The following is an 8,871-nucleotide window of genomic DNA, read 5'->3' on the forward strand; positions in this document are numbered from 1 at the left end:
TGATTTTGATCGATCAGTTTGTATAGCAGCTATATGTAATAGTGGTCCGCTCGTACCAATTTGTTTGGAGATTATAGCATAACCTTGGAAAAAAAATCTGCATCAAATTTTATATAGGTTGAAATAAAAAAAAATCCATAAAATGATTTAAGGGGTCAATTTGTATGCAGCTATATCCTATAGTATTCCGATTAGAACAATATATTCGGAGATTGCAGCGCTGTCTTTGATAATAATCTGCGCCAAATTTTGTGAAGAAATCTTGTTTGAAAAAAAAGCTGTCCATAGAACGACTTGATTTTTATCGGTCAGTTTGTATGACAGCTATATGCTATAGCGTTCCGATATCAGCGATTTCGACAAAAGAGCAGCCTCTAGGGGAGAAAAAGACGTTTGCAAAATTTCAGATCGATGTCTGAAAAGCTGAGTTTACAGACAGATGGATGGACCCATACGCAAACGTGGCTAAATCGACTCAGTTCGGCACTTGGCTCATTTATATATTATATTTATTTACACGTTATAGAATGAAAAATTTGTGAGCGTAAAAGATATGGTATATGTTAAGAAGTTGCTTTATGCAACATACCATATGTCAGGTGACATTTGTAGCCCCGATTTAAGACAAATATTTGTATTCTATAAGAATCTACCTCGATATAAAAGAAAGTATATAACTGTATCCTATTTTTGCAATTGAAAATTTAGATTTCGATAGAAGGTGTCTGTAGTTCATGTAGGTGGTTTCTTAAATTATCTTAATTAGTTACACCTAGCTCTGAAAGGTAGTTACCGCCCCTAATGAAATTAGTTACCCTTCAGCAATATAAAATTAAACCGAGAAAACCAATTAATGAATCTCAATGGAATTTTGATGATCTATTGTAAAAGGCTAAATTTTTGCCAGCAGAAAAATATTCACTATTATATAATATTATAAATACATTATTTAAAGATAATATACAATTTTATATGTAAGTGTGTTGACACTTAAAAGCTTTTTTATGGGGCAACTAAATCCATTGAAAATAAGAATTTCGATTTCTTGTCAAGGCAAGAAGGATAACAACGTAGGATTTGTACGCAAGTATCGTGTGCCCTTATTTAGGAAATATAGATTTTTCGGATGACAAAGGCGTTATATTTGTAATATACTTATAGTTAGTTAAAGGATTATAAATTAATAATACATTTTGGACACTGAATCTGATTATATATTATATTTGCTAGCCTTTAACACACATAAAGGACTTGGCGAAAATATACCGAAAAGTGTGCAACTTCGTTGAAGAAAAATTCTCAATTTTATATCAGTCAAGCTTAATAAGGCTGTAGAAGAAAAAGTATTGAAGAAATTTCGCTTGATTTCCAAGAAGATAGAGATGGTTATTCAGATATTAAGAGTGAATTTAGGAAATACAAAAAAACGTAATTTTTTTTTGTTTTCTGGAACAATTTAGAGTCCTAAAAGTATTATGGAACTATTTGTAAAATTAAAAAAAAAAAAAAATATACTGATTTAAACTCTTAAGCTATCAGAACTGTAATCGATTTTTTTTTGTAAATTCTGTTTCTTATACCCATGAAATTACTTAGTAAACTACTTCCAAAGATCCTAAAATATTTGCAGTGTAATAGTTGAGTATCAATATTGGTCTGTCTTATCCATTTTCTTGCTCCATTCTTGCAGTCCCTCGAGAGAAGTTTGCTTAATAATTAATTCTGTATCGTTTAACCTAAATTAATCTGTTAGAAGTTACTAATTTATGTGCAAAATACAATTAACTCACATCTTTCATGCAAAAAGTCTCCCAACCGCAATGACAACATTCTTTCTCTCTTAATCATACTCTGATCAGCATGACCTGCTGTGTCACACAGTTTTTGAGATATCAACCTCAAATTTTGGCACAAGCCTTTTTCTCCCTAAGAAGCTGCTTATTTAATTCAACCGCCAATATCGGATCACTATAGCATATAGCTGCCATACAAACTGAAGAATTGGAATCAAGCGCTTGTATGGAAAACCTTTTCTTTTGATGAGATATCTTCATGAAATTTGCATGGATTATTGTCTTAGGTAATGGTTGAATCTCTAAAGAAATTGTTCAGCGCGTATCGCTATAGCATACATACATACATATGTATATGCAGCTGCCATACAAACTGACTGATCAAAATTCATCACCTAATGTGCCACATTTTTCAATGCTAATTACTTTTAAGAATTGCACACACTTCTTATCCAATAATTTCATTACAGTTAATTTGTGCATGCAACAAACGCAATTCCGCTAATATCAGCGAATATGTTGTTGACAACATTTCAGTGACGCATTTCATTTGAAATTCTTAAACTCGTTAATCGCCATGCTAGCAACACTCGCTACTATGTACATGCATATGTATGTATGTAGGTATGTGTGTGTGTGTGTGTGTTGGTACTTGCATTTACAATTGTCACTTTTCATCAACTCACCTCAGTCGCAATTAATCACCGGCAGAGCGTACAGCAGCGAAACTGGTATCCGTTTGACGCGCTCAGTTGATATGCTGCAAAGCCGACGGCATTGTGGCAAGCAAGTTGGATAGTTGCAACAGAATGCCAAGCAATCAAATGGCGCAGTGGATGAATGTGGTTTTTTGTTGCAGCATGAAGTTAGTTTGCTCTTGTTGTTGTTATTAGATTATTTTTTTTTGTGGTGTTGTGTGTTTTGTTGTTTACTTTATTTATTGTTGTTGGTTTTTTTGTTATTGTTGGTTATTTTGTTGTTATTGTTGATTTTTTTGTAGTTGATGATTTATTTTTTTGTTGTTGTTGTTGTGGATTTATTATTTTGTTGTTGATTTATTTTTTTTGTTGTTGTTGTCTTATCTCTTTTTGTTGTAAGGCGTCGCATATTTTGATTAGAATATGTTAAATAAATTAAGTGGTTGACTTTTTGCACATTTTGTTGTTTTTTCACTATGTTTTTGTGGCAAATTTGTATTGCTATTATTTTTAATATTATTAACTATTTTATATACATATATTATGTATATATTTTTTTTAACTTTAATATCTGCTGCAATAAATATTTTCTTTAGTATAAATTATTAAATAAATACAGAAAAAAAATCTTAGTTTTAATTGTTTAACTTGTTGTTTTTATTTGACAAATATTTATAACCTGAAAAGAGTATACTAAGTATACCATGCAGTTTGTAACACACAGAAAGAGATGTCGGGAACCCTATAATGTACAATATATACATATTTAAATTATCAGCGTGATGAGCTGAGTCAATTTAGCCATGTCCGTCTGTCCATCCGTCTGTATACAGCGATCTAGTCCCTCAGTTTTTAACATCGATCTGAAATTTTGAATACGTCCTGTTATTCCCATGAAGCTGCTTATTTGTCGGAACCGGCGACTTCGGAGCAGTATACCATAAAGCTGCCATACAAACTGATCGATGAAAATCAAATTATTAACTTTTATGTGAAGGGTATATTAGGTGCAACCGAAGTTAATGCTTTTTTTTTTGTTTTTGTTATTTTTGTAACAATACAATTTCATTACAACCTGCAAGTACCGTTGTCAACTAATTTGCAACAATGTTGTACGTATGTATATGTAAAGCTTAAATTTTATGAAATAAAAAAATTTACAAAAACAATTTATTACAACACCGCACGCTGCGAAAAGTTGTGTAAGCGCTGAAATTGAAAGCGGGAAATGTCTCTCTGAATATCAAATAGCGGCTTTTGTTTTTGTTATTAATACTATTGTTGTTTTTATTAACATTATTGTTATAGTTGTTATTATTGTTATTGGTTTTCTACAATTTTAACTTTTTAACTGCCTCATTAGGCTCACGCACAATCATTTACACACACACACACATACACAAACACAAACGCACCTTTGCACGCACTCCACACGCACATGAACACTATGCAGTTGCAGCAACAAGACGTGCAACACATGTCACCGCCAATGCACAGTAAAAAATACAGGGTGCACATATTGTTGTTGTTGTTGTTGTTGCATTTCAATTGTGCTACGCACCGTGCTGTGAGTTGAGGAATTGCTGGCTGAGACAAGTTGCGTTTATCTGTACATTTGTACAAATACATACATGTACATATACAAAATGTATTAATACATATACATATGTATATATGTATATGCGAGTATATGTTTATATTATTGTTAGTATATGGTCTGATTGGGTGTTGGGCTGTTGCGATAGCGTTATTACTGTTCTTTGATTTCTACTTTGGCGCTACAGCTGACCAGCATGTTGTTTTTGTTATTGTTGTTGTTGTTGTGTGGTGTTCACTATTCCGGCTGCGGCGACTAACACCGCTCTTTTGTTGCTTTGCCTGTTAGTGTTGTTCTTTTTGTTGCTGCTAGCATCATTGTTGCTGCTGGCTAGTTGTTATTGTTGTTGTTGTTGCCTGTTTGTTACTATTTCTGTTGCTGTTGCTTTTATGTTTTGTTGTTTTTTTGTTTGTTTGTTGTTGCTTTCATGTTTTATTGTTGTTGTTGTTGTTCTTGTTCTTATGTTTTTATTCTTGTTGTTTTTATTTTTGTTGTTGTGTTTATGTTTTTTATTGTTGTTGCCACTGCTATTTTCTGCTGATTGTATTCTAATCAAATTCAGCAGCAATGACTCATTTGAAACTATTTAAGCGTAGCTCTTATGAACTACAAGAACAACAGCGCAACAACAACACAAATGCAACAATGATAAACGTCTTGTTGCGTCTTTTAAAATTGCAAACATTTTTATTGCATTGCAAAATTCAGCAAGTGAATGTGGAAATTTTTTGAATGTAATTGAACTTTGATTTGTTACTGTGTATAAAAAATATAACAACAGCAACACTGACAATAAATATTTGAGGAATTTGTTTATGTGGAATTTTTTTTGCATATATTTAAAGTTTTGAGATTTTTTTGTTGTTGTTGTAATCAATATTTATTTTTTTGTATTTTTTCCTTTAGTTCGATTTTTTTTTTATGACAAGCCTAATGTTCGTAAATTTGTTGTTCGTGTTTGTGATTCGTATCAACTTCTGGAGAATGATATATTTATGTATAAAAGTATGTATGATCTGTGTTTGCATATAATTTGGTAAGCATCAGTTGCTTTGATATTTCATCAGTTGTTTGAAAAATTTTCGGGCTGAAGAAATTTATCATTAATCTTCAGTTGCTGTGTGGCACAAATTTGGGATTAATATACATATGTACTTATATATGTTGGTATGTATATATTTATATATGGTTGGTATGCATGGTTGTTGTCGGTTTTCTTAAGGGAGTATTCTAGTCTTGAAATAAAAAAAAATCAACTTTTTTTTAAATATTTTTAGCTTAACTATTCAGGAATTTGTTTACAAGAAAATTTTTCAAAATTCAAATTATTTTCATAGATATATGTAGCTATTTTGCTGACCCGGCATTCATAGTGGTTCGGCCGGAACTAAAACCTTAAACGTCTTGTTCTCAAAACTGTATTTCTCAAAACGATAACCACGATTTCTCAGATGCTACTATATCGATTTACCTGAAAAATTTAGTGATTCTTCTTTATAGAGTTGTCTATGTCTGCAACAAGCCATATTTCCAAATTTCGATTTCTACTATTTTTTAAACATTGGTAACAGTAAAAGAAAAAGTGTTAGACGCCATTCGCGAAACAATTATTTTTTTCAAGCTTTTCGTAGCTCCAACCATAGATTGCGGCCTTTTTATAGATTATTAATTTTTCTTTCTTTTTTTTTTGTTTCAAAACGCTCGGAGGGTTAAAATCGTGGATATGGTCACGTGCCAATTTTTAGATTTTTTTAGAGACCCGCTCTCTTTCCATAACTACTCTGCATCATTGCTGCTCAATAATCCATTCAACAAACTCTCTTCGCTTTGCATGCTCATTAGGCTTCAGTTGTTGTGTTAGTTGAATTTTACTACATAATTGGCGGCAAATTTAAATTTTTCGTTAATTTTGTGACACCCTTTATGCTACATACATTAATTTCAGGTAAAACGTGATTTTAGAAAAACTAACTCTTTGCTACCAAATCAATTATTAATTTTTACAAGTTTTTTTTTTTTGCTGAAATATAAAACATTTAAGTTTTGATTGATTGGTAAAAACTGTGTAACAGTTTGCGGGATTTGTAGTGTTAGCATGGATTTGAAGCAAAGAGTACCTCTTTACGAGCTTTTGCTGAGATTAAATGATGCGGCCATACAACAGAACATGACATAGCCGACTGTAAACCAAGTCGCATAAGTTTTTGTGGGAAAACAGATAGTGTGAGAATACCATGTAGATAAAAGCGTAAAAGTTGTATTAAGTTTTAAGAAATTTCTTCTCACTTTTCTAACATTTGATTACAGAAAATATTCGTGTTTATGCTAAAGAGCGTTAATTTCTTTAAATATAACCTAAACTATTAACTAAAACTACCTAAACTATTAACTAAAACTATACTATATACTACCCATTTAGTTGCAACAATTGAGTCACAGCTATATACTCGCCGACCTACATAATAACTGTTACTTATATGCGCTTTAAAGAACACAAAACTTATTAGGTTGCTTATTTTTCAGTTTGGAAACTCAGAAAAATATGATAAAATGAAGGCAATAAACAAAAAGTGTTTTTTACTCATATTTTGCCACAAAGTTGCCAGCTACTATAAAACGCTTTATTTATTATTTACTTTACTTGATTAATACTTTATGGATTTACGTGCTTAAAAATTTTTGTGCTTAAAAATTTTCGTACTTAAATCGTATTCATACATTCATTGCATAATTCAGTATATAATAAAGTTTAACAATAAAAGGCGTACTTTTTGCGACCATTTTCTTAACTTAAGTAAAAGCGCATTCGCAAAAGCATATCACATATTTGCTACCAAAATGCAGAGTTAGTTCACAAAAAGCACAACAACATTTAAATGAGAAAAGTTTGTATAATATTTTAATCTTCAAACTATTTAAATGAAGTCTATAGGCTGTGTTATAATTTCTACATTAATTCATGTGCCTGAACTAGTGAGCAATAGGCAGTATATAATAAAATTTTAGTACACATATTTGCTAGAAGCTATTAGAAAGCATAAAACTACATCAATTTTTCATATTAACTTTTTTCTGGATAATAATGCAACGATTCTTATACATTTTTGCTTTTAATCTTTCTTGAGTAAATTTATTGATTATGCTCGAGAGAAGTGAGGGGAAATCGCAGACAATTCCACTCAATCCCGGATTTTTCATGACAACCTGCTGCTCTGCTACAATTTTTTGCATATTTTTTCCTCCAACAATTGAAGGATATATTGCAAAAACTCTAACGAAATACACTGCAAACTGAGTTTGAAATATCTGATATAATTTCTGTTAAATGCTTTGCTTACACCGTTGTAGCTCTGAGTTGTCCAACTCGTATACGTATCTAAATAGATTTGACAATACTTGAATTAGTGATAGAAGTACGAAGCTTCAACAATATTTCTGCAAATAAAATTTTAACAGCACATAATTTTTATCTGTATTAAAGCTGGCCGCACCTTTAATACGCGTTAATGTTTGCTTGTGTTTTGCGTAGCTGCGAGTAAACTCAAACAAATTTAATGAGCATTGAGAAGATTCATAAAAACTTTATGAAATATTTATTATTAAATCACTAAAAGTAGCAAAAAATAGTTAAACATTAATACACTTCAAGTTTGCTTGGCTTTAACAGACATTTCAAAAAAATTTTCACACACGAAATGAGGAATAGCATAGCTGTGAGAATAACAGCAGCAATATGGCTGAGATGGGCGGAGATATTCGCTTTACAAATGGCGCTTATTAATACTCATATTTTAAGAGGAAATATAAACTTATATATACACATATATTATATATGCTTTTATGTAGGTATTTATATATATATACTACATATATGATATGTAAATATTGTACATACATGTTTATATGTATGTGGTATATGTATAACATATTACCTTTGATTTAGTTTAAATAACTTTTAGGCTTATGGGATTAACTATCACACTATATATGTGTATAACCAAACATATTTTTCTATTTCTCGCACACATACACACCTCTCACATATGTTTGCATATATGCTTTTGATGTAAAAGCTGACAGCAAAATTTTCTTAATATTTGCAATTAAATGAACAAAACTATTTTTTTTAGACTTTTGCATAAAGTTTAAAAAAATTTTACAGACATTTTTTAGAAAATAATTATTATTTATGAATTAATTGATTTGACATGTTTTTTTGTAATTTTTTTATAATTTGGCATAGCAAAGCGCTGCTTGATTTGAAAATGAAACATTTTATTACACATCCTTTGTACTCATATATTATCTAACTATCTAGTTATATTCATTACTTAATTTAGTAGAACTCATTTGTGGTAAATATGTATGTATATGTGTATATATGTATATAAAAGCAAACATATGTATGTAGATATATATTTATATACATTTGTATTTTATGTATATTTTTATATTAAATATTTCACGTTTCTCTAAAGTTGAACGTTTTAAAATATTTTTTTCTAAAATTTGTTCATATATTTTTTACTGAACTTTATTTATTTATTGCATTTAAAAATATAAATTTTTATATTCTTTTCACTTCTAATAAATTTTTGTCTATACTTTATTTACACATTTTTGGTTTTAAGTGCTATATGCGTCGATATATGTATTTGTAGTGATGTTTCGCTATTTACGCTGCATTTTATGAGTAACCTTTCACAAAATTTTTTTTTTTTTTTTTTGAAGCAATAATTTTTATTAACCGAAATTAGGTGTTCAGTTTTCTTTTTAGTTTTTT

The 8,871-nt window shown here is 30.2% G+C and overlaps 1 protein-coding gene across 2 annotated transcripts in view; it reads right to left on the reverse strand.

Annotated features, from left to right (window-relative positions):
• The window catches only part of salr (spalt-related), a 45,529-nt gene extending 42,470 nt beyond the window's left edge, over positions 1-3,059 (reverse strand). For both annotated transcript variants that reach the window (XM_070107544.1, XM_036368456.2), the window contains exon 1: positions 2,480-3,059. The gene's annotated coding sequence lies outside the window, so the exon portion shown is untranslated. The remainder of the gene's footprint in view (positions 1-2,479) is intronic.
• Positions 3,060-8,871: the final 5,812 nt, after the last annotated feature.

Source organism: Bactrocera oleae, chromosome 3, assembly GCF_042242935.1.
Source record: "Bactrocera oleae isolate idBacOlea1 chromosome 3, idBacOlea1, whole genome shotgun sequence".
Lineage (NCBI taxonomy): Eukaryota > Metazoa > Arthropoda > Insecta > Diptera > Tephritidae > Bactrocera > Bactrocera oleae.